The 20,338-nt window shown below is 41.2% G+C and overlaps 2 long non-coding RNA genes and 1 pseudogene across 4 annotated transcripts in view; 1 reads left to right on the plus strand and 2 right to left on the minus strand.

The window, feature by feature from the left end:
- The window catches only part of LOC134728732 (uncharacterized), a 186,201-nt gene that overhangs the window by 153,207 nt on the left and 12,656 nt on the right, over positions 1–20,338 (plus strand). Inside the window, exon 4 of one of the 3 annotated variants that reach the window (XR_010109500.1) lies at positions 12,978–13,198. The exons of the other annotated variants lie outside the window; for them this stretch is intronic. This is a non-coding gene — a long non-coding RNA (uncharacterized LOC134728732). The remainder of the gene's footprint in view (positions 1–12,977; positions 13,199–20,338) is intronic. 3 annotated transcript variants of the gene reach the window in all.
- Positions 1,913–20,338, minus strand: part of LOC134728734 (uncharacterized) — a 44,472-nt gene continuing 26,046 nt past the window's right edge. Inside the window, exon 3 of the long non-coding RNA XR_010109504.1 lies at positions 1,913–1,980. This is a non-coding gene — a long non-coding RNA (uncharacterized LOC134728734). The remainder of the gene's footprint in view (positions 1,981–20,338) is intronic.
- Positions 14,386–15,310, minus strand: LOC100995863 (tissue alpha-L-fucosidase-like; annotated as a pseudogene).

Below are 20,338 nucleotides of genomic sequence, written 5' to 3' on the forward strand. Positions count from 1 at the left end.
CTTTCTTTTGTCCCACCCTGCTGAAGCATCCCTGCCAAGGCCTCCCAGTGAATTCCTGGGAGTCCCCAAGGAGTGTCTCGCCTCCTCACATGCCTGCCAGTCAGGTCCTCAAGCAGCCCCACACCTTCCTCTCCTGGATCCTCCACCCATGCCAGGCTGGAGGGAACCTCACTATAGCACCAGCTGGTGGTGCCTATGGTAAGAACGAAGTGTAACACTGGTGACATCTCCCTAACCCGCTAGTCTTCAAGAAGCCAGAGCTGTCTGGGTGCCTCAAAGAAGTAGGGGAGAATGGTCCTCAACCCTAGTTCTGTGCCATACTTTGATATGCACAAGAGTGGCCATGTTGGGGTCCAGGTGACAATGTCTCTTGAAAATAGCTCCTTCGCACTCTGGCCCTTACCCTTCTCCCCACCAGGTGATAACCCAGTCCAGGGGATCAGTTGCACATGGAGGTTAGATCATGGCTTCAACTCTCCATGGCTATGCCCCCATCTCAAAACTATGCAAAACAACAAACGGAAAGAAGTCACTACCACCACCACCAACACACTCTCCTTGCTCCAAAAACAAGAGCTCTTGTGGATATCAGATTATACAAAGTTGTACACAGAATAGTCACTACTCTATGCTGTTCCACAAGCAGCCTAATTCTGACCCTCCACCTGTGCTCAGCAGAGCCTCACGCTACTGTGCTCTACATGGTAGCCCCCACTTTCCATGTTCTGCACACCCTTGCTGGAGACTCCGCCATTCGCTTACTCACTGTGCGTTATAAGCATGATGCAATGAGCATTCCTTGCCTCCTTCACTTGCGCATTCAGCAGTTCTACTGGTATCAGTTAGCCACAGCTAATGTTGTACATCAAACCACACTCAAACGCCATGGCTTAACAGAATAATCATCTATTCTCCCTCATATATTTGGGTTTGGCTGATCCAGGTTCAGTTCAGCTGGACTTGATTTCAAGCTACAGATTTGGTCCAGATGTGCTCCTTATGTCTTCTTCACCCTCTTTGGACCACCAGGCTAACCAGGGCATTTCTTCTCACGGCAGAAGCAAAAGAAGGGCCAGCCCAACTACACAAGTACATTTGCAGGCTCTGCTTATATCAAGTCTACTAGTATTCTATCGAGCCAAGCAAGTCACAGGGCCAAACCCCACGTCAACGAAGCAGAGAGGTACTGCCTCCATGGAGGTATAGAGGGGAGGGAATTGGGGATGGTGGACAGGGAGTGAATATTTGCTAAATGATAGTCTAATCTATCACAATGCTCAAGCTCTAACTTAAATGGTCAGTAAACAAGTATCAAATGTAGTCAAGAAAATACCAAAGGAGCTATTTTTGCCTGAAACAGGCTGCTCTAACAAGTTTATGTGGAAGCATACACCCATGTTTCATATTGTGGGACCATGTGTACAAATGTTTCACATCAAAGCATTACCACTTGCCTTCTTGGTCAGCTCCCAGCTGATTTTGTTTGAAACAGTCACGACTTACTCAGTGAGGGATCTCTGGTTTCCAGAACCAATTCTGCCTTGTCTTTCAAGAAATCATTCCTGCTTTCTCTGCCTTATATTCCATCTGAACTTCCTCTTTCACTATTGCCCCATTTCCATATCTCCTGTGTTCAGACTTCCCTGTTGTCCCAAAATGTTTCTGGAGAAGTCTGTAATAGCTTTCCAAATTCAAAAAAAGGAAAAAACAGAGGTCCTTTTCTATCACTCTTCTTCCAGCTTAAATTATGTGTGTGTGTTAATATATACATGTATGGGTATATTTATGTGTTTGTATCTATAAAGAGAATATATGTGTGTGTAATGTAATTATTACTCTTATTACTGGTGATGAAACAGAGATTAAACAAACAAAAACAGTAAAGACATATACAGCACTCATCCCTTCCTGCAGGTGAGGAGAGTTGCAACACTATATTTGGGATCCTTCTTGCTTCTATTGTTCTGCATTCTCTTTGATCTGAAATAGTAACATAGAAATTTTCTTTCACAGGGACAAAGATATCCTTTTTAGCCACATGTTTAATTCTTCAATGTCAATATTTGCAGAAAACATAAGCACAGCATGATATTGCCTTAGAGTTGTTGATTAATCCCATTCGGAAGCTTCCCTAAGTTTTTCTTTGATCTTCAGTTCATCATTAGTCTGGTAATGGTGTGTGTGCCTCTGTGAGTGTATTATTGTATTGCCCCAAAGCCTAATAATGATAACAGTGAGGCTTTATTGTGGATTAAGTTTACAGACTTCCTCATTCCCATCCAGTTCCATGGGAGGAATGACTTAACTCAGCTTCCATGGGAAATAGAGACCAGCCATAGATGCCTGAGAGGAGTAATGATGGCACTGATGTAATCTCTAACCTAGATATGCCAGGGATGTTTGTCACCTGTTTAAGAAGCTAAAATGTCACCATGGAGTCTGCAGTTTTTTGATAACCATTTCATCTACAAAACAAAGGAGGTGTGTGAACACATGAAATGAAAAATAAGAGACACTGTGAGCTAGGGGAGCCCTGGATGCCCTCCAGGAGTCTCTACGTCTTGGGGCACTGAGGTCCTCTCCCAGGGCTGGGCACAAGGAGTCTCTCATTGTGCTCACCCTTTTCCCTGCCTCACTCTGGCTTTTGGATGAGAGTAAATAGAAATGAGAAAATATCAGAAAAGTTGCTCCATAAGAGAAAGGCAAACCATTTTCAGTGTCCTAACCACTCTTCTTCCTTTCTTGAGGCTTAAACCAACTTTAATCACAAAGCCATGAGGCCACTGGTTTTCCCACCCATTCGCTGCAATGTGGGATCAAACATTTTCTTTTTTGTGTCTGTTTATATGATCACTTATGTAGCCTGCAGACTTTCAGAGAGATGCAGTATTGGTTTCCTTCAAATATTAGGGCTTTATTTTATTTTCATTTCCCAAAATATAAAATCTGAGTCCCTTAGCTTGGGATCACTTAAGTACCAAGAAATTAGCTGAGTTAAAGTGGCTCACAGAACTTGGGACAATTATAGCTTCTTGCAATGCCAAAAAGTACTTCTGAGCCAAGGTCATTCAGGAAATCTCAGCTAAATAAAAATGTCATTAAGTTTTGTAAAACCTTTTTGCTGGGCAAGAAGTAAAAAATAACTTAGAAACCACTTGAAAATCCTAAAGGTCAGACTTCTCTGAGCAAAGGCTTCATCAGGCTTCTGCCTCTTACTGAAAGTCAGAGCATCAAATGTCCACTGATTCTTGAGCCCTCTTTATTCCCTACCCAGAGCTGAGCCCAATGCCTCACAGTCTGCCTGTTTCCAATTCCTCTGTGCCAGCATATCTGTTAATGTCCCAAGCGGCTTCCTTTACAGCCGCGCGATCATCTGTGTATTATTAACTAACCGCAAATTAAAGTCATTACTTGGTGCTTAATTTTATGTAACATTTCTTTGTAATGTGTACAAAAGAAACTTGTTTTTAGCAGGAGTTTTGTAAATAGCATGTGCCGTGATTAATTAGAGAATATGAATCTGCTGATTTGAAATTAAATTCAGTGCAACCATTTCTTTAGAAATAATTTCTTAAATAACATTTCAAGGTGTGTGAGTCTTCAAAAGAAAAAGTAAGCATCTTGCATTGATTGTCCTAATGCTCCATCCTAGATACTGTTTAGACTTTACCTGCTAGAGAACTCGCTTTTATTTTTCTCGTATCTATAGGCACTGTAAGGAACAACAACATTCAAAGGGCTATTATAAGTCCTTTTTGGAACTAGGTAGAGTATAAATGAATAAACAAACAAATGAGCAAATCCTAAAATACTTGGAGGTCAGTTATATTTCAGTATAGTTTGCTCTTCTCCAACTACTGTGCTTTTTCTCTTCCTCTTACACCCCAAGTGCATTCCTGCCTCTAGGCCTTCGCACTTGTTTCTTCTGCCTGGACATCAATCCCCCTGGGTCTTCATGTGGCTTGAACTTTAGTCAGGGACTTTTCTGATCATTGTGGCTAAGGAAGTTCCCTGCCCCAGCCCCTATCACATCACTGTGTTTAATGTTTTATTTGCTGAATAAATCACTCTGTGATATTACCTGGCTTTGTGATTGTTTCTTTTCCTCTGTCTCCTCCTATGAAATGTAAGATCCTCAAGAGCAAAAACTTGTCTGCCTTGCCCTCCCTGTATCTCTAACACCAAGAACAATGTCTGGCACATCAGTGGGTGCTTAAATAATCTCTGCAAAATCAATGAATAGATTGCATTGCTCTCACAAGCCAATAATTAACCATGCCCCTAATGGAGAGAAAGCATAATCGGCTTTCAAAGTTTTCTTGAGGGAACAGAAAGAGAAATTCAGTATTTGTTGCCTAGCTATGAGATACCTTGCAAGGGAATGAAGAATTAAAATATGAACAAATTAGATGGGAAAAGCAGGAAGTGAATGTTGTAACTAATTGCTTAGTTTGTGCGAACACCAGACGCCCCCTGAGAAGTGAAGCCTTCAATCACTTGGCACCTCCTGCATTTATGAGCCCAGCAACCAGTTGAACTGTTCCTATTAAAACAACTTGGCCAAGCCATCATCTTTGTTGATAATAAATTAAAAGATCTGAAGAATCTTTCAACCTTCATGTATTTAAAACAGGATTCTTAGGGTTGATATGGTGTTTCTGAGCAAGAATTAGATGAGGGTGCTGCTGTGATATCACAAAGAGTCTCTGACCAAGAGAATAAAAATTAAGAGGTATAAATGTACATGTTGTATCATACTACATTTTAGTTTTGTCTTCAAAATATACCAAAGTCTTTCTTTCTCCCCAGAGTCTCATGCCTCTTTCTCCCCAGAGTCTCATGCTTTTTAAAGCTCTTCTGTAATTCTTCTTTTACATTAAGTCTAAATCAAATGGATGGGACCTTCCCTAGCAATATTAAGATTTTAGCCTGGGTCCAGTGGCTCATGCCTATAATCCCAGCACTTTGGGAGGTGGAGGCAAGGCATCTCTTGAGGTCAGGAGTTCGAGACCAGCCTGAGCAATATAGTGAAACCCCATCTCTACTAAAACTTTTAAAATTAGCTAGGTGTGGTGACCCATGCCTGTGGTCTCAGCTATTCCAGAGGCTGAGGCAGGAAGATTGCATGAGCCCAGAAGTTTGAGGTTACAGTGAACTATGATCACAGCACTTGTCTCCAGCCTGGGTGACCCAGCAAGACTCAAACAAACTACAACAATGACAACAACAAATGATTATATTTCCCAATTGTGAGTAGAGTCTGGAAAATGTTTATTTTCTGATTTTTCTGTGTACTTAAAGTGAACAAAAATTTAGGTGGCTCAGTGTGCAATGAGTTGCAATTGCCACATGTTCAAATTCCATCTCTGCCATTTACTAACTGTATAAACTTGGGCAACATACTTAAATCTCTCTGAATCTCAGTTTTCTCACCTGCAAAATGGGCTTAAGATAACTCACGTGGATCAAATGTCAAGCATTTGTTTTCATGTAATCACAAGTGGCAGTTCTTTTACTTTTTACTTTTGGATTTTAAGGTGTGCTCTAGAGAGTCATCTCCAATCCTGGTTATAGATTAATTCACCCAGGGTTTTTTCCCTCCAATATTTTAGATGTTCTACCTTTTACACATAAATTTCTCATCCACTTAGAATTTGTCCTGTTATTGGCCGGGTGCGGTGGCTCACACCTGTAATCCCAGCACTTTGGGAGGCTGAGGCGGGTGGATCATGAGGTCAGGAGATGGAGACCATCCTGGCTAACACAGTGAAACCCCATCTTTACTAAAAAAATACAAAACAGGAGCCAAGATGGCCAAAAAGGAACAGCTCTGGTCTACAGCTCCCAGCGTGAGCGACGCAGAAGAGGGGTGATTTCTGCATTTCCATCTGAGGTACCGGGTTCATCTCACTAGGGAGTGCCAGACAGTGGGCGCAGGACAGTGGGTGCAGCGCACTGTGCATGAGCCAAAGCAGGGCGAGGCATTGCCTCACTCGGGAAGCGCAAGGGGTCAGGGAGTTCCCTTTCCTAGTCAAAGAAAGGGGTGACAGACAGCACCTGGAAAATCGGGTCACTCCCATCCAAATACTGCGCTTTTCCCACGGGCTTAAAAAACGGCACACCAGGAGATTATATCCCACACCTGGCTCAGAGGGTCCTACGCCCACGGAGTCTCGCTGATTGCTAGCACAGCAGTCTGAGATCAAACTGCAAGGCGGCAGCGAGGCTGGGGGAGGGGCGCCCACCATTGCCCAGGCTTGCTTAGGTAAACAAAGCAGCCGGGAAGCTCAAACTGGGTGGAGCCCACCACAGCTCAAGGAGGCCTGCCTGCTTCTGTAGGCTCCACCTCTTGGGGGGGGCGGGGCACAGACAAACAAAAAGACAGCAGTAACCTCTGCAGACTTAAATGTCCCTGTCTGACAGCTTTGAAGAGAGCAGTGGTTCTCCCAGCACGCAGCTGGAGATCTGAGAACGGGCAGACTGCCTCCTCAAGTGGGTCCCTGACCCCCAACCCCCGAGCAGCCTAACTGGGAGGCACCCCCCAGCAGGGGCAGACTGACACCTCACATGGCCGGGTACTCCAACAGACCTGCAGCTGAGGGTCCTGTCTGTTAGAAGGAAAACTAACAAACAGAAAGGACATCCACACCAAAAACCCATCTGTACATCACCATCATCAAAGACCAAAAGTAGATAAAACCACAAAGATGGGGAAAAAACAGAGCAGAAAAACTGGAAACTCTAAAAAGTAGAGGGCCTCTCCTCCACCAAAGGAACGCAGTTCCTCACCAGCAACGGAGCAAAGCTGGATGGAGAATGACTTTGACGAGCTGAGAGAAGAAGGCTTCAGACGATCAAATTACTCTGAGCTACGGGAGGACATTCAAACCAAAGGCAAAGAAGTTGAAAACTTTGAAAAAAGTTTAGAAGAATGTATAACTAGAATAACCAATACAGAGAAGTTCTTAAAGGAGCTGATGGAGCTGAAAACCAAGGCTCCAGAACTACGTGAAGAATGCAGAAGCCTCAGGAGCTGATGCAATCAACTGGAAGAAAGGGTATCAGCGATGGAAGATGAAGTGAATGAAATGAAGCCGGAAGGGAAGTTTAGAGAAAAAAAGAATAAAAAGAAACGAGCAAAGCCTCCAAGAAATATAGGACTATGTGAAGAGACCAAATCTATGTCTGATTGGTGTACCTGAAAGTGACGGGGAGAATGGAACCAAGTTGGAAAACACTCTGCAGGATATTATCCAGAACTTCCCCAATCTAGCAAGGCAGGCCAACATTCAGATTCAGGAAATACAGAGAACACCACAAAGATACTCCTCGAGAAGAGCAACTCCCAGACACATAATTGTAAGATTCACCAAAGTTGAAATGAAAGAAAAAATGTAAGGGCAGCCAGAGAGAAAGGTCGGGTTACCCACAAAGGGAAGCCCATCAGACTAACAGCGGATCTCTTGGCAGAAACCCTACAAGTCAGAAGAGAGTGGGGGCCAATATTCAACATTCTTAAAGAAAAGAATTTTCAACCCAGAATTTCATATCCAGCTAAACTAAGCTTCATAAGTGAAGGAGAAATAAAATACTTTACAGACAAGCAAATGCTGAGAGATTTTGTCACCACCAGGCCTGCCCTAAAAGAGCTCCTGAAGGAAGCGCTAAACATGGAAAGGAACAACTGGTACCAGCCGCTGCAAAATCATGCCAAAATGTAAAGACCATCGAGACTAGGAAGAAACTGCATGAACTAACGAGCAAAATAACCAGCTAACATCATAATGACAAGATCAAATTCACACATAACAATATTAGCTTTAAATATAAATGGACTAAATGCTCCAATTAAAAGACACAGACTGGCAAATTGGATAAAGAGTCAAGACCCATCAGTGTGCTGTATTCAGGAAACCCATCTCACGTGCAGAGACACACATAGGCTCAAAATAAAAGGATGGAGGAAGATCTACCAAGCAAATGGAAAACAAAGACAGGGGTTGCAATCCTAGTCTCTGATAAAACAGACTTTAAACCAACAAAGATCAAAAGACACAAAGAAGGCCATTACATAATGGTAAAGGGATCAATTCAACAAGAAGAGCTAACTATCCTAAATATATATGCACCCAATACAGGAGCACCCAGATTCATAAAGCAAGTCCTGAGTGACCTACAAAGAGACTTAGACTCCCACACATTAATAATGGGAGACTTTAACACCCCACTGTCAACATTAGACAGATCAACGAGACAGAAAGTCAACAAGGATACCCAGGAATTGAACTCAGCTCTGCACCAAGCAGACCTAATAGACATCTACAGAACTCTCCACCCCAAATCAACAGAATATACATTTTTTTCAGCACCACACCACACCTATTCCAAAATTGACCACATAGTTGGAAGTAACGCTCTCCTCAGCAAATGTAAAAGAACAGAAATTATAACAAACTATCTCTCAGACCACAGTGCAATCAAACTAGAACTCAGGATTAAGAATCTCACTCAAAACCGCTCAACTTCAGGGAAACTGAACAACCTGCTCCTGAATGACTACTGGGTACATAACGAAATGAAGGCAGAAATAAAGATGTTCTTTGAAACCAACGAGAACAAACACACAACATACCAGAATCTCTGGGACACATTCAAAGCAGTGTGTAGAGGGAAATTTATAGCACTAAATGCCCACAAGAGAAAGCAGGAAAGATCCAAAATTGACACCCTAACATCACAATTAAAAGAACTAGAAAAGCAAGAGCAAACACATTCAAAAGCTAGCAGAAGGCAAGAACTAAGATCAGAGCAGAACTGAAGGAAATAGAGACACAAAAAACCCTTCAAAAAATCAATGAATCCAGGAGCTGGTTTTTTCAAAGGATCAACAAAATTGATAGACTGCTAGCAAGACTAATAAAGAAAAAAAGAGAGAAGAATCAAATAGACGCAATAAAAAATGATAAAGGGAATATCACCACTGATCCCACAGAAATACAAACTACCATCAGCGAATACTACAAACATCTCTATGCAAATAAACTAGAAAATCTAGAAGAAATGGATAAATTCCTCGACACATACATTCTCCCAAGACTAAACCAGGAAGAAGTTGAATCTCTGAATACACCAATAACAGGAGCTGAAATTGTGGCAATAATCAATAGCTTACCAACCAAAAAGAGTCCAGGACCAGATGGATTCACAGCCGAATTCTACCAGAGGTACAAGGAGGAACTGGTACCATTCCTTCTGAAACTATTCCAATCAATAGAAAAAGAGGGAATCCTCCCTAACTCATTTTATGAGGCCAGCATCATCCTGATACCAAAGCCGGGCAGAGACACAACCAAAAAAAGAGAATTTTAGACCAATATCCTTGATGAACATTGATGCAAAAATCCTCAATAAAATACTGGCAAAACGAATCCAGCAGCACATCAAAAAGCTTATCCACCATGATCAAGTGGGCTTCATCCCTGGGATGCAAGGCTGGTTCAATATATGCAAATCAATAAATGTAACCCAGCATATAAACAGAGCCAAAGACAAAAACCACACGATTATCTCAGTAGATGCAGAAAAGCCCTGTGACAAAATTCAACAACCCTTCATGCTAAAAACTCTCAATAAATTAGGTATTGATGGGACGTATCTAAAAATAATAAGAGCTATCTATGACAAACCCACAGCCTATATCATACTGAATGGACAAAAACTGGAAGCATTCCCTTTGAAAACTGGCACAAGACAGGGATGCCGTCTCTCACCACTCCTATTCAACATAGTGTTGGAAGTTCTGGCCAGGACAATTAGGCAGGAGAAGGAAATAAAGTGTATTCAACTAGGAAAAGAGGAAGTCAAATTGTCCCTGTTTGCAGGTGACATGATTGTATATCTAGAAAACCCCATTGTCTCAGCCCAAAATCTCCTTAAGCTGATAAGCAACTTCAGCAAAGTCTCAGGATACAAAATCAATGTACAAAAATCACAAGCATTCTTATACACCAACAACAGACAAACAGAGAGCCAAATCATGAGTGAACTCCCATTCACAATTGCTTCAAAGAGAATAAACTACCTAGGAATCCAACTTACAAGGGATGTGAAGGACCTCTTCAGGGAGAACTACAAACCACTGCTCAAGGAAATAAAAGAGGATACAAACAAATGGAAGAACATTCCATGCTCATGGGTAGGAAGAATCAATATCGTGAAAATGGCCATACTGCCCAAGGTAATTTACAGATTCAATGCCATCCCCATCAAGCTACCAATAACTTTCTTCACAGAATTGGAAAAAACTACTTTAAAGTTCATATGGAACCAAAAAAGAGCCCGCATCGCCAAGTCAATCCTAAGCCAAAAGAACAAAGCTGGAGGCATCACAATACCTGACTTCAAACTATACTACAAGGCTACAGTAACCAAAACAGCATGGTACTGGTACCAAAACAGAGATGTAGACCAATGGAACAGAACAGAGCCCTCAGAAATAATGCCACATATCTACAACTATCTGATCTTTGACAAACCTGAGAAAAACAAGCAATGGGGAAAGGATTCCCTATTTAATAAATGGTGCTGGGAAAACTGGCTAGCCATATGTAAAAGCTGAAACTGGATCCCTTCCTTACACCTTATACAAAAATCAATTCAAGATGGATTAAAGACTTAAACGTTCGACCTAAAACCATAAAAACACTAGAAGAAAACCTAGGCATTACCATTCAGGACATAGGCATGGGCAAGGACTTCATGTCTAAAACACCAAAAGCAATGGCAACAAAAGCCAAAATTGACAAATGGGATCTAATTAAACTAAAGAGCTTCTGCACAGCAAAAGAAACTACCATCAGAGTGAACAGGCAACCCACAAAATGGGAGAAAATTTTCGCAACCTACTCATCTGACAAAGGGTTAATATCCAGAATCTACAATGAACTCAAACAAATTTACAAGAAAAAAACAAACAACCCCATCAAAAAGTGGGCGGAGGACATGAACAGATACTTCTCAAAAGAAGACATTTATGCAGCCAAAAAACACATGAAAAAATGCTCACCATCACTGGCCATCAGAGAAATGCAAATCAAAACCACAATGAGATACCATCTCACACCAGTTAGAATGGCAATCATTAAAAAGTCAGGAAACAACAGGTGCTGGAGAGGATGTGGAGAAATAGGAACACTTTTACACTGTTGGTGGGACTGTAAACTAGTTCAACCACTGTGGAAGTCAGTGTGGCGATTCCTCAGGGATCTAGAACTAGAAATACCATTTGACCCAGCCATCCCATTACTGGGTATATACCCAAATGACTATAAATCATGCTGCTATAAAGACACATGGACACGTATGTTTATTGTGGCATTATTCACAATAGCAAAGACTTGGAACCAACCAAAATGTCCAACAATGATAGACTGGATTAAGAAAATGTGGCACATATACACTATGGAATACTATGCAGCCATAAAAAATGATGAGTTCATGTCCTTTGTAGGGACATGGATGAAATTGGAAATCGTCATTCTCAGTAAACTATCTCAAGAACAAAAAACCAAACACCGCATATTCTCACTCATAGGTGGGAGTTGAACAGTGAGAACACATGGACACAGGAAGGGGAACATCACACTCTGGGGACTGTTGTGGGGTGGGGGGAGGGGTGAGGGATAGCATTGGGAGATATACCTAATGCTAGATGACGAGTTAGTGGGTGCAGCGCACCAGCATGGCACATGTATACATATGTAACTAACCTGCATATTGTGCACATGTACCCTAAAACTTAAAGTATAATAATAATAATAAATAAAATAATAAAATAAAAATACAAAACAATTAGTCGGGTGTGGTGGCGGGTGCCTGTAGTCCCAGCTACTCGGGACCCTAAGGCAGGAGAATGGCATGAACCTGAGAGGCGGAGCTTGTAGTGAGCCGAGATCGTGCCACTGCACTCCAGCCTGGGCAACAGAGCAAGACTCCGTCTCAAAAAAAAAAAAAAAAAAAGAATTTGTTCTGTTATGTAGTACAAGGAGTGGCGTCAATTTTATCTCTTTGCATACAGCTACCCAGCTACCCTAACACCATTTATTAAAAGTTCCATCCTTGTCTTACTAATTAGAGATGCCATTTTTATCATATATTAAATATTCATGTGCAACTAGGTATACCTTTGAATTTTCTATTTTTTTCCATTCTTATGCTTATTCATTAACACCAAACTATTTTAATTTTAGAGGTTTATGTTTTAATATAATACCATTGCTCTTCTTTTGAGGCATTTTCTAGCTATTCTTGCATGTTTATTCTTCTAAACACACTGTATAATCAATTTGTCTAGCTCTAGGAAAAAATGATGAGATTTTCACAGGGATTACATTAAATATTTAAATAAGCATAGAAATAACTAAGATATTTATGTTTTCTTCGTGACTATCATTTACCTTTCCAATTGTTTAAGTCTAATTTTGTACCTTTATGAGTGTTTAATAATTTTCCTAATAGTGATTTTGAACATTTCTTGTTAAGTTTACACTGAGGTATTCTGTTTTTAGCTATCAGACACATGGTCTTCTATTCCATTATATCTTCTAACTGGTTTTGTTTGCATCTATTGATTCAGGAATCATGTTGTTATGGCAGTACTGGTATTAGTATTCTGAAACTGTTGTGTATGTAGTGTGGGGTAAAGCAAGAATATGTATATATTGGTGTCATTGAGAACTGGAATTTTCAGCTTGGGTGACAGTAGATACAGCTTTAAGATCAATGAGGTAAAAATATTGTAGTCCTGAAAATAAATCTGAGTAGCAGTACTAATTCATAATATGTTTTATGGTTTAAAAGCATGCATTTTCTAGTTCTTTCCACTGGAAAGGCCTAGAAACAATGGCCAACCTACTACTACTAGCAATGAGCACCTCCAGAACCCTGATTGCATCTCTAAAACTATTTTCCACCAAAAGGAACCCACCTCTTGGAAAGATGGCTGATTCCAGATCTCAGACAGGAAGTTTATGAAATGAGCCTGGAATATATTGTCATGCCAGGTATCAAGGATGCTGTGAAAAAGTACTATGATTCTGTCCAAAGAGGATCCAACTGGCCAAAGATGGGATAATTTGAGCTCTTCAGTGGAATGATAAATGAAATGAATTCAATGGAAACATATCAAGTATATTTAAATGTAAGTTTGGAATGATATCAGAAATCTAAATTCATTTATCATCTTTAAAGAACGCTACAGGATTAATTCATTGTGTTAAAAAAAATGGTCTCAAAGTAATCAAATAATCAAGGGTAAGTTTCTCTTTATAGAATTTTTCCAGCTAATAAATGAATGAGGATGGATAGAATTGAGATATCAGCATGTTGCAACCTTCTAATGAATTAATGGCTCTGGACAGTGTTCACTAATGGCTGCTAAACACCAAAGAGAGACACTTAGACATTACGTACCTCCTAACAGAAGTGCAGAACACTACATGTGCATTATTCTTGACAAAAAAATAATTGAACCTGAATCTGGTCAAGCTTCTAAATCCAACTACCAATTTACAGCTTACAATGACAGAGAAACATGTTAAACATCACAGGGATGCCATCAGCAAACTCCAAACTGTGGGAAATTCCAAGACAGCCAGTTTATTCAACATTAACTTAAACAAGTTGCAAAGGGGAGGTGGGAGATATGGTTGAGAAACTTCCAAATTTTTTTGGCACGCAAGCATTCATTTGACCGTATTTTAAAGGCAGAGCAGAATCACATTCACTTTCTTATATATATATAAGATTATATATAATCACTATAAACAGGTTGGATTTCAGAGCTCTAAGTTCGCTTTGGAAACTTTTGAACAGTTGACCACTAGCAGCCCAGCAAGCTTTTTTCCTTCCCTTCCAGGCTCTCCTGCACTTTAGTAGGGAGGAGGCAGTGTGTCGGTGACAACTGATGCTAAATAAATAGTGCGTGGTTGTGCTTGCCAAACCCTTTCCACCTCCTCCACAAGCAACAGGGAGACTTGGCTTATTCTTTATCTGAAGTCTCCAAGTCAACAAGTAGGTTATCAGACACAAAGAATAGAGGGAAGCTTCTGTTGTAGATAATTTTAAACGTTAAGAATGGATGAACTTGGAGCTTAAGTGCTCAGTCCTCCTTTTGCTGACCAGAGAGAGGTATGCTAGCAAGAGAGCTCAGATGCTTGGTCTATTGAAGCATCAGTGTAATATATTCAGTTCCTTTGATTAAAAAGTACTGGAAAAGCCATCTCTGGGTGGAGAAGGGAAGTGAGTTGATTACAATGATGGTACTATAAAAGGCAAATCAAAGCAGCAAACAGCAGGCAATGCCCCTTTCCTCTTGAACTCCAACAATCAGTCCACTCCTGTCAGCTTTACAGGCCAAGAAAACTCAACTGGGAAAGCAGAGGATGATAACTGGGGCAGAAAAAGGAGAAGGCCTTTGTCCAGACCTGTGGACCACTTCAGACATTCTTTTTCCCCAGCACTGTGTGCTTTCTAGTCAAGGTGGTTATGGGGGATTCAAGGTTTAAGACTCCATTTTCTGGCCAGTGCAGTAAAATCGCATAAACAGCTGATCCTTTAGAGGTATACCATGCAGATGTCATGTTCTTTTCCAATTGCACCTTCCATGGTTTAGAGGCATAGATAGCTTCCTCACTGATGCTCAGCCACTTCCTAAAAGCAAGAAGCCTTTCTTGGAAGACAGGAACAGTTAGATCATCTTTAGCTTGTCCAATGTTGAGAAGACAGTTGCCTCTTAAACTTGCTGTCTGAAGCAGTTCCAAAACCATTTCAGATTCACTTGCAAAGTCAGACATTGCCATGTTGCAACCATTGCCCCAGAATTTCTTGTCAATGGTGGTACACATCTCTTACTTGTGGTCTTGCAACCTCCCCAGCTTAAGTTTCTCTTGACAGTTGTAGTGCTGTCCATGGTGACAGGACCATTTCTGACCCCATCGGTCATTTACTACCACCTCTTCCTTGATAGAGCTATCATTGTAGAGCCAAGTTCAAATAAGTATCAGGACAGTCTCACTTTATTAGACAAAATCATATCAGACTTGTGCCTGTTAACAAGATCATATAGCTGTGGCATTGTTTTTACACTGCCAAAATGCTGTGTTTTGAAGCCATTTTTTTTTTAAATCAAGTAGCTAGAGTGGATGGAACCATTCTAAGAAGTGATAGAGTTCATGGTGTATGTTCCTCTTCCAGACTGTTGTTTCCAACTCACCAACCAAACTGGTAGGGCCCCACATCCTTAGAATTTAAGTTCTAAGACATGAGACTCAGCCAGTTTGTGATGCTTTGTATCACGACTACATACTTGGCCTCCAAATCCTGGAAGAGATTGGCCCACTTGTCCATTCAGATGGAAGAAACCCACTGTGAACTGCTGGCTAAAATCTGCATGGCTGAAGCCAGGTGGGTAGTGGTGATACATGAAGCACTGGTAGTGGATCTGTCTTCACCTTTCCAGAGCCACCAGCACCAAGAACACTCCCCAGTGCACAAACATGCCCCAGTGCACGAACATACTGAAACTGGCCTCATCAAATCAGTGTGGCAGCAGCCAGGAATCCAGCCTCAGCCAGTCCAAAGTGTACCTGCCTGGAGCCCCAAGCACCCACATGACAGCTCCATGCGCCAGCAGCAGCAGTAGCAGCAGCGCAGGGGCCACTGCCAGCAACCTCATCTAGTGAGCCCTGGAAGCCTGCAAATTAACATAGACTTTTAATTAATTAATCCTAATGAATAAACTTTGTTTGGATCTCAGTCAAGCAAACAGACTTATGTTTGTCATGCTTTAAGGAAAGCAGTACCAATACGGTGTTCATGGAAGCAGATGGAATCTATTGTGGAAATCGGAAAGAATTAAAAGAAGTTGGGGAGAGTGAAGGTTCAGGCCAAATGAGCTGGTGGTGGTACTTTTCACAGCCTGTGTGGTGGTACTCATTACAACCTCATTTATTATCCATTGTCTTCAATTTGCCCCTCGGGGAAATAGTTTGGTCTAAATAAAAGCTCAGAATAAGGATCTAGAAAAAGATTAGCTACATTAAGCCATGCACTCCAGTTCAACTAGAGATAAAACAAGAGGGAAAGAAGGCATATCTCCAAATTCAATTCTCCTAGCTTCAGTTATGTTTTATGGAGAACTTCTGCCATTCACAAGAGATGTAGTTTCCCCAGGGGAGACAGCAGGTGTACATTTACTCTCAAGGTTATTTAATTGCTGTCAGGAAGACATATGATTAACAAAGCCAAATGCTGGAAATATGAAGTATAGACAATTTTAAAGTTGTTTATATAGTGGATTACAGTATATCATACAGTGTGTTTATTTGCCATAAACCTGCCTATCACAAACTGTTTCCACACCTGTGTGTCTTCACTAAACTGCCTATTGCTTAGCTGTTTGTGAATTCCCAGCTATGTGGATGGCCAGCAGCTGGACAAGGGGCAGCTTCCACTGGTGGCCTCTCTGAGCCACCTCCAATGTACAAGCTTCACACCAGGGCTTTGACCACTCCAATCTAGGGTTGAGACCTGCTGGCCCATTGTGTCCCCTGCTTTGATGAGAGCCCTATGGAAGGAAACCAGTATGGAAATGAAGGGCCTATGAGGTTCCCCGCTGTCCTTTATGACACCCCACTCAACGTGAGGCCCACTGTCTGTCATCTGTGGGATACTGTTCAGAGATAAGTTGGGAGTTGAGAGGAGGCATTTAGAACTGTCAGAGCCATTTGGCAGCATACATTTGTGTATGTTGAATCTTAAAATTTTGAAAAGGGACTTGAGTTTTATATGTATTGGTTTTTTATCTCACTTTAAGTTATGTTTATTACATTTTGCCAATCAGTCTGTGACTGATTAGAAGTGAAAAACAAAACTGATCCTTCACTACAGATAGTTTGAGATGCACTGGTAGAGAGTGACGGCCCCAAAGCATGCTGCATCCCAGGGCTTTACCCTGACACTCAGCAGTTCCAAGGGGACAGCAGATGGGAAAAATGTGACCCACAAAGATGGCTTTCGAAAGGGTCTCTCAAAGGTGAGGAGCAAACATTGAATCTACTGCACATGTGTTAGGTTCATTCCAGGGCAGGGCAGATCTAACAAAACCAGCCTAGCTGACCCCTAGTCATGGCATAACTCTTAGGCCTTTCAATACTAGCAGCAGCAGTAGTAGTAATAGTAGTAGAAGATGAAGATACAGCTAAGACTTATATAAGACTTAACTGTGATCCAGGTTCTGTCCTAAATGCTTTGCCTTGGCAGCATGCGTTTCTGAGAAGGGGCAGAAAGTCGCTGTCTTTACACAGAGTCTAAGAAGGCTTATATAGACTTACTATAAGCTACAAAATAGCAAATGGTCTTCCCTTCTCTTTGAAGTGATCTATATTCTAGCCTATACATGTACAGAGAAGTATAACATCCAAATCTGTTTACAGTGATTCCTTGTATAGCCATGCAAATTTACTAATGACTGACCCCTTCTTAGGGTATTTTAAAACATCATGCCAAATATACTAGCTATATTGCATATGACAGATATACTAAAGACAGTAATTAAAGAAATTTAATACCCAGGAAATAGGAGTTTGTGTGCAGATACTGGTCATGGAGCATATCTGGAAAATTATTAGTACAGAAACAGCATTCAATTTTAGAAAATATGGAGATAGTTTGACCAATGTTTTGATTATTTGTTGCTGCACTTGGACATTCTCAGGCATGAAACAGAGACAAAAAATATATAAGAAAGACAACAGAACAAAACTTACATTACTGCATAGAGACATTATCCAAGACCAAGTCATTTATCTACTAGTTTACTCCCTCTGAAAAGATAGAAGACTGAGAAGTATTTCAGATATTTCTTTGCTCCTTCCTGCATCATTAGGGTTTTTAAAAATGTTGGAGTTTTCTAAAGCCTATATTTAACAGTATAATAGAGAGTCTGTTCACCCTATTCCTCTAAGAATGAGCCTTCTTAGACTCTGTAAAGAGAGCTACTTTCTGCCTTCTCCAATAATCTCTTCAACAGCCAGAGCTACCCCTACTATTGTTGGCAGCCAGATTCCCTGCCTGGCTTTGAGGTGGTCAGAAAATAGTTAATCACACACAGATTTTCAGTGTATGGTTGTAGGGAGGATTAAGGAGTTCACCCTAGGGAAACATAAATGGTGGTAGCGATGGGGACTAGTTCCCTACCTCACGTTTCCATGGCCTCTGTCCCTCGTCAGGTTCCGTGGACAAGCTGGTGCTCGACTCTGCAAGCACAGTGGATAGTTTCAATCCTAGGTGAGCAGGGAGGGAGATGTTTCCCCTTCCAACCAACTGACTAAAATTTCTTCTTCTTCCCGTAAATTTAAACCTAGTAGTAAAATGGTAATGCTGAATCCCAATCAATTAATATTCACTGGAAGCCCATAACATTCCAGAGCCATGATTCCTGCCCTTGGGAACTTTACCCTAATAAACTGTAAATCACAGGAGAGCCTTCTCCATATTAACTCTGTGTACCCTTCGAGATGAGGTCATGCTTGTAGGCCTACCTTAAAGGTAGAGAATCCAAAGGAAAAGAAGGCCAATGCTGCCCAAGACTCAAGGTGTGCCAGTGAAATGCCAAGAAGAAAAAGACATTTACTATTTAGTGGGGATATTTCCAGGAGAGAAATTTCCAGCTTGTATGAATAGCATAGGAGGTCAACAGCCTCAGGCAGATGGCAGCTGTAAGGCCACACCAATCCTTCTGTCCTCATATTGGCAGACAGAGGCCTCCACCCTGGAGCTTTGGTGGAGGCCTGGCCACATTTGGGAGCCTGAGCTGGAGACAGAGCCACATCCTGGTGCTTGGTTTGAGCCCTGGTCTTTGACTTTGGCCGGCAGAACCTGAAACCCTTGGTGATGCAGGGATGAGCACACTTCCTGAGCTTGGGGTGGTGAGTGCAGGCAAGTTGATTGAGTTTGCACCTAATGCCCTTTGGGATCTTGGTCTTGACCTCCTTGGACTTCACAAAGGCCCTGACAGCCTCAGTTGATTCACTCGTGGCCCTGACATCATTGACCTGCGTCTTCTTCTGGCCCTTCTTGTGCTTCTTAGCAAAGTGCATGTTCCTCAGGAACTTGGGGCCCACCCTTTTAAGAGATTTACATCTTTGACATAGGGTTTTCTTGATGCCATTTCTGTTCTAGTTGTGTGTAGTGTGATTCTTGGACTTGGCCGTGTTTACACAGTAGCCCAAGGCTCCCAAAGCAACTAGTAGCGGTAGAGAAAGCGTCCACCCTGTTTCTTTGTGCTATTTCTTATGTCTGTTATAGTGAGAAATAAAGTAACTTATAAAATATCTTCAAAAATTGTTATTGTATCCTCCCAACAAGGTGATAAGATAGATACTAATATCTCCATTTTACTGACAAGGAAACTGAAACGCAGGAGGAATACATCCCTTCTTGAGGTCTTGCAGAATCAAGGCCTTAACTGAAGTCCTTTTCCTTCAACCCCAGTGTTTTTTTGCCATTTTGGCTGCCTTTATGGTCTTTTACTGGATTTTTTCTTCCTTTGGGTATTTCACAGTCATCTCAAATTGAATTTATCCAAAATGGAATTCCTGATTTCTTCAAATTGCGTCCTTCTCCTGTTTTCTATATAAGAAATCTGGCAGTCATTTTTGATACCTTGTCTGTCTCATTTTCCCATATCCAATCCATCACCACATTATGACAATTATACCTCCAAAACACCCCTCTTGCTACTTCTATCTGGTTTAAGCACTCTGGATATTTATTTGTTAAATAAGTGCTGAGGTGGAATATGTGTAATTAAGAAGGATACCAGGAAGACAAAGTAGCTGGGAAGTGAGCTAGATTTCCTCTTAAAAATAAAGATTTTGAAAGGTCTCTTCAAAAAAAAAAAAGAAGAAGAAGAGAAAAAGAAGAATTAAGCTCGTGAGTCATATTAATATCTTAAATTTTCATTTTAGTTTCCCTAGGTGCAACTGAAATTCTTTCTGGAATGAAGCAGTTTAAATTAAATCCATTGTAGTTTAATAATAAATGAATGCCTTAGATCAATTATCTAGTTTTCTTCTCACAACTAGACTCTTAAGCATAGGCAAACAGATGTTATTATAATTTATGGATTGAAAACTGAGGTTCAGAGAGGCAAAGTGACTTGCCCAAGGTCACACAACTGAGACTAGACACCAGAATACTCATGCCAGCATGAATGTTTTTTCCTAGTAAGCTCTGCTAACTTCTGTAACACATCCTGTCATCATATTTTAGTGCTGAG

The sequence above is a fragment of the Pan paniscus genome, chromosome 13, assembly GCF_029289425.2.
Source record: "Pan paniscus chromosome 13, NHGRI_mPanPan1-v2.0_pri, whole genome shotgun sequence".
NCBI classification, from domain to species: domain Eukaryota; kingdom Metazoa; phylum Chordata; class Mammalia; order Primates; family Hominidae; genus Pan; species Pan paniscus.